This window comes from Lolium perenne, chromosome 4 (genome assembly GCF_019359855.2).
Source record: "Lolium perenne isolate Kyuss_39 chromosome 4, Kyuss_2.0, whole genome shotgun sequence".
NCBI classification, from domain to species: domain Eukaryota; kingdom Viridiplantae; phylum Streptophyta; class Magnoliopsida; order Poales; family Poaceae; genus Lolium; species Lolium perenne.
The window spans coordinates 128,313,077-128,319,836 of record NC_067247.2 but is presented as its reverse complement, the minus strand read 5'-3'; positions in this window follow the sequence as shown (position 1 = coordinate 128,319,836).

The window sequence follows — 6,760 nt, the reverse complement described above, 5'->3', positions numbered from 1 at the left end:
CATACCGCCTTCGTCGCCAGCTTTTCCCGCGGTGCCCAGACTCCCGTGCCTCACGCCCACGCGCCTCGCCCCACTGGTTCGCTGCCGGGTTTCCCCGCAGCCGGCCAGGCCGATCAGACCGGGCCGTGGACCGGCCAGTCCGGTCACCAGGCTGGCCAGACCGGGCCGTGGACCGGTCCCGCCGGCGCCCAGGCCGGTCAGACCGGCCCCTGGACCGGACAGGCGGCTCCTTCTGGCGGTGGTCGCCGCGGACGTCGTCGCCGTGGCGGTGGTGGCAACAGCGGTGGCAATGGTGGCGCCTACTCCACCGCCCCCGCGCCCCGTCCACCTCAGCACACCGCCCCTCCGCCATGGACCGCCGGTCCCAATCCGTGGACCGGGGTCGTTCATGCCTACTCCATGCCTGTGTCGCGCGCCCCCTACCCGGGCATCATGGGGCCGGGTCCGGCCACTCACCAGGCTTTCTACGCGTGTAATAACCCAGAACATAGGAACAACGAAGGGTAGATTTAGAAATGGGATGTGCATTTCATCGCAAAACGGGGGAAATTTTCGCGCCTTATTGCAACTAAACCTAAGAGGGATCGAGGTTCTCTCTCATTTTGCACTTAGGGTTAGGCAATGTGAGTTAGGGAAATTTCGACATGATCTCTTTTGTATCTTGTTGATTTGGGGAATTGATTTCATTTGACAAGTGTCAATACATTTAACAATAAGTATTGAACAATATGAAAATGGAATTCATAATTTAAAAACACAACTCATGAAATCAAACAACTTTGAATTTCAAAGTGAATAATAATTACAATATTTATTCCAGAATATATATATTACATAAAGCAAAAGCTCATAAACAAAAACTTGGGCTTTATTGATATCACAACACAGATTACAAAGTCTTTACAATATTCTTGATACAAGAATAGATGAATAATAAACAGAAATTAAAATGAAGATTACAGTATTGCTCCTAAACTAAAACCTAGACTAAATGGCTTGGAGAATATCTTCTGGCCATGTCCATCTTCATACACCTGCAAAACAAAGAATCAAACTAGCCAGAATGTTAGTGTTAGCAAATAAACAATATTCAGTTTGGACAAGGTAAATCGTTGTCACGACACTTGTGCTTGTCCAAAACCAGGGACAGCACAAGATAAGGGCAGCAGCAGACCAAACCTGAGCACACACCAGGGCTCAAGTTTCAGCATATGAGAGCACACAGCTCAAGTGTGCTAAGCAGCAACAGCAAGGCCATGCAGCAGCATAGTCACCAAGCAAGCCAGGCTTGTGTGTCAATGCAAGGAGAGAAGCAGGGTTCATATAAAAGGGGCACAAACCCTAGAAATCATAACCAGTCGACCAGATAAAGATTCACCAGGTAAGGGTGAAGCAAGAACAGCTCAGTTCATCCAGTTCTTGAGCAAGAACAGAACCAACACACACAACCACTTAAGCCACCAGAGATCATGGTGACCTAGAAGATCATCCAAGCTCTGGAGGTGAAGGGCTGTGAACAAACCCAAGTCTGCATCAACAAAACATTTCTTTCTAGGAGCTGGAACAAGGTATACCTAGTTCCTGGAAAAGATCCAATGGATCTAATCCATCATATGCATAAGCATGGGATGAGCAGATGCTCATATGGGTAGATCATCACTTGGTTTTCACCAAGGATTACTGCCAGTCAAAAGCTACTAAGATAGAAACCATCTAGATACAGATCATGTGCACAGAAGCTAGAAATCATGCACAGATGCACACTAGCAAGATCACATGCACAGATAGCGCCAGTAGATAGCAAAGATTAGCAGCCAAGACTACACAGAAGATCCTAAGCATGCAACCATCAGAAACCCTAGATTTCTTCACAGGCAAGCATATTGGCATTCATAGTTACTATGATCCCCTAATATGCAAGCAAAGTTGAGTAGCCAACAAGATCCAACCAATCATGTGAGCAACCAGTCAGTAGCAAGGCTACTGAGGTCACATCACACTTAGCACCAATTAAGAGAAAGCCAAATAGATCACATCACTATCCAGAAATGGATTCAGACTCTAATTGCTTGTAAAAGAATCATGAACAGCAAACTCATATACAAGCAAGTCATTTAAATCATCACTGCATAAGCAGTTCATCATAAATTAAGTAATCCAAGCATGAATTTATCACAGATCCATGCTAAGCATGACAGTAGCATAATGTTAAGTAACCCAATTTAATTCATAGCCACTAGAGCAAGTCTAGATAGCTAAGATAAGCAACAGCACAGTGATGCTTGAGCATCAGCATCACAAGATAAGTGAATCATATAGCCACAGTGTTAGCCAGTAAACAAGCACTGACAATCAATTGATCAAATGGATCAATCATAACAAGCCAAGTTACACAGAGAGGTTAGCCAACAAGCAAGAAATGATCCAAAGGATCATTGGCTTGCATAGGAAGTACTGAATCATATCACAGGCACCTCTGGCACACACACAAGTGTCACAGATGCATCACAAGTACACCTAGCCAAGCAAGCATAATAGACCAGTGAGCATAAGCAAGTCATAACCAATCATAGCATGGCATAGATAGCTCTTGAGCAAGCAGAGTAGAGCATGGCAAGTGTAGAGCATGCTAGGGGTAGCAGAAAAGCAAGCATAGCATGAACAGCAAGCAAAGCAGCATGTGCCAGTACCAGGAAATGGTAAATGGGCCATGAACTTGCAGATAACAGAAGCACAGGCAGATTGCGCAGCCATAGCATGGCTCTAGATGATCACAGGACCACGAGAGAGCAACAGAGCATGAGGAGGAAGAAGAACAGTGGCAAGGGAGGTGCACAGAAGAGAAAGAGGAGGAGCAGAGGACCTTACCCGCGCCTGGAGGCAGAAGCTATGCCATGGCGAGGCAGTGCCCGCGCGGCCATAGCAGCTGCAAAGCCAGGGAAGTCGCCGGCGTTACGCCGACGAACACCACCACAGCAGCACAGCATGGAGACGACGGCACAGGCGCTGCGAGCAGCACCCGCGCCAGGTCGGTCTCGGAGGCGCACACGTCGACGGCGAGGGCGAGAGCTCGTCGGAGATTCCCAATCGCCCGAGGCGATTCTCCACGAGATCCAAATCGGAGGCGATTCGCCAGGAGAGGATGAGAAGGGAGAAACCACGCGGACAGATCGATAGATCTGCACGCGGCAGTTCAGGAGCGATAGGTGGCTACGGTGGAGGAGCTCGGCGATGGCCGGAGCAGGGCGGCGGCCATGGCGGCGACGCCATCGCCACGGGGGTCGCCAGAGGCTAGGGTTTGGTCGAGTGAGGAGAGGGCCGAGTGAGAGTGAGTGAGGTGGGCCGCTTCGGCGCCACCGAACCCAAAAGGGGGCCAGCCTTATTGGGCCGTCCCTGGGTTAGGTTATTGGGCTGGGCCCAATATGAGTCCAGGGGGTATTTTGGTCTTTTTACATTTAATAAAAGACCAAAACTTTACCAAATTTTAATAAATCATAAACAACTCTAAAAATCCAATAAAAATTGGATTTATGAATGAAAAATAAATCTTAACCAGAATAAAATATGAAATGGAATTTATGAAACAAATTCAAAATTATGAATTTTCAGAATTTAAATAATAACTTGGAATTTTAAATTATTATTTCCTTGTATTTAAAATTCAAGGAAAAATCTCAAATAAGTTCAAATACTTATTTTCAAACATTTCAAAATGAAATTCTATTATTCCAAGTCATTTCTTTTGAAAAGGGTATTTTTCCTTAAAAATATTATATTCCCTTTTATTCCAAAAACTATGGAGGTAACTCTATAATTTCAAATTATTTTTTTGAAATGACTAAGGTAATCATCAAGTAAAACCATTTTACTTTGAATTGTTATACTTTGTGTGAATTACAATGATTAATACTTTTAAATCAATTGTAAATTACCGTCAAAGACATAAATCTTAAATACAACCCTAAAATTGTAATAACTCAACGGGGTAAAGGGATTCAACATAAAATAATCCATCCATGATTGCATTATTTGGATTTTTATAACATTGTCCTTACCGGACAATGATGCTTCTTACAGAACCCGAGGTCCAGGTTCCATCAACTGCATTGAATCGCACTATCTCGCAGTCCACGTGCAAGTTCACCCTTGCTCATGTCAACTTGATTATTTTCTATTCCTTAAATGCAAAGCTATATACTTATCATTCCTGCATCGCAAATGAAATGTTATTTTCCAACTATGAATATGACTATGTGGCTGGCAATGGAACCATGGTATGTGTTGATATGGTGGAGGTTCCATTGCAATGGGTTATATCACCCTAGGATTAAATTACCAATGCCGTCCAGTGATTCTAGCGCCGTACAAATCGTGTTGACCATGAGATCTATAATGGCTCTGGGGAAGCCAGCTGTATCTTTTCCCTTCTGCACGCCAACGGATTGGTAGAGCCGGCGGGGTGCTGGAGGCACTGCCGTAGGTTGGGATAGCCTTTTAAATCCCCATCCATTAGTGATGATGGCTCTACGATCTATGAAGGATTGTCCAAAGTACACCATGAGTAAAGCCGTATTATCGGGAAGTCTACCGGAGGTGTGCGGGTGGACAAAAGGGTGGGTTTGCAATGCGGAGAAGGCGGTGTGGGCTTGGATCTTTATACCTGGCCTCACACCAAAGGAAGTGTGAACGGGGGCAAGTCCCTGCGGATGGCAAAAAGGGTGAGATCTCTTGTGGGAAAAGTAACGCACCTCTGCAGAGTGTATCAAATTGTGGCTGTCACTCCCTGTTCCGGGAAGGGAACTGCGAATGCGGCAGGAAAGGAACTCCACGAAGTTCTAGTCAACCTGTGAAGACTGACGGGCATAGTTTTCATAATAAAAGCAACCTTTTGAAGAAATGTTTTCAAAACGTGCATTGACCTGCGATTTCCTGATCAATGGTCGTAGCTAGTGCATCAAACACCTTTTATTCTTTTAGAACTTGCTGAGTACCTCTGTACTCACTTTCTTTCGACACCCTTGCTAGACTGTGATCCGGAAATGGAGGCTATCAACGATGGAGCAACAGAAGGAAGCTACGAGCTGGTCTACGAAGAACCTGATCTTAGCGGCGGAGTGGAAGGCGTAGACTATGGGATAGTCTACGGACCAGATGACACGGAGGTGGAGGAGTAGTGACATACCCTAGTATCTTAGAGCCGAGCAACGTAGAACTTACCTAAATAAGTTGTTGAGCTCTTTATATTTGTTATGAGTTGTAATCGTACTTAAGTGGTATCTTAGGGTGTTCTCATAGGACCTGTGAGAATACCAACTTGTTAAGACAATGTTTGTAATAAAAGTATGGAGTGTTATGACCTGCAATGTTTCTGTTGTACCACTCTGAGGGATATGGCAATTTGTGAGGAAGCCCCTTCACAAAGATCATATCAACGACTTGTATACTACAACATGCAGTGGTATGCTGGGTCACCGCAGCTGGTATCAGAGCAAATGTTGCGACCTTAGGTTGGAAAAACCTAGTATAGGGAAGAAACCTGTAGGAGTCTAGTAGAAATAGTAAAGGATTCTCTAGAAATATGGTGATTATTCACTTGAGAATAGCAAAACCATATATTTTAGTGCGATAATTCTTTATTATAGCTATTATGATGCATTATCACTACTAATATTCTGCTTTTGTATACAGCCATAATGGCGAATACTTTTCCTAAGAGGACTTTGAGGAAGGTTGAGGGTTGGCTCGGTGATTATGATGGACCAATAACAGCTCTCCTGTGTGGGATGCTGAAGGAACTTCATTGCGATCCACGGATACCTGTTATCAAGTATACTTACTATGATGGGGAAATCCTAGCCAAGTGCAGAGTATCGGTCCAACTACCTGAAAAACTGCTGATGAGTCGTATAATGCCATACGGAGAAGCCAAAACTATCACCACAGCCTACCATATGGGCCTATTCAAGGCAATCCTTGAGATAAGGCAGCACAAGTCAGTAGAACTGCTATGTTCAGAGTTTTCTCATATACCTCATGCTGAGGAAGATGAGGATCCCACTCTGAATCATTTGGTGTTAGCACACAGAAGTCCTGAAGCTGCAGCACAGCACATGGATAGCTGTAAGTCTTTATTGACCACGATGTACCTTTTACACATGAAGATGAGAGGTGAGATTGACCACATGCTAGCTGAGTTCACGGACCCTGATAAAGTCCAAACTCGGATGCGTGATTTGACGGCACAACCACAACATACTACACCTTTCTTTAACCCAGACAGTGATGTAGATTTGAGTGACCAGTGGTCCAAGAGAAATCCACTTACAAGAGATCCACTTACACCTAACTTTGTTCCGCACTATCCACACGTGTCAGCATCGTATGATACTGGATATGGGGGAGACCAGTCATGGAACATAAACTGCTCGGAGTCACCGATCGAGAACTCGACGGGTTGGCGTTTCGGGGAACCTTTCGGTGATGAGGAGGAGCCAATTCCATGTGATACAGGAGATGAGAGTGATGCGGATAACCAGAATGTTAACCAAAGCTTTGAGCAGAAAGAGAAAGACACCAACTCCATTTCTTTGGATTTGGAGATGGGGTTACCCAAAACATCCCAGTACGTCGTAGGTGAGAGTTCTGGAACAAAGAAAAAGAAGAAGAAGAAGATGAGGGGTCAGGTGAATAGGAATCCTCCATGGATGACTGGAGAAGAGGAGCTGTATTCCACTGGGGATATGTATGAGTCTTTATCTAG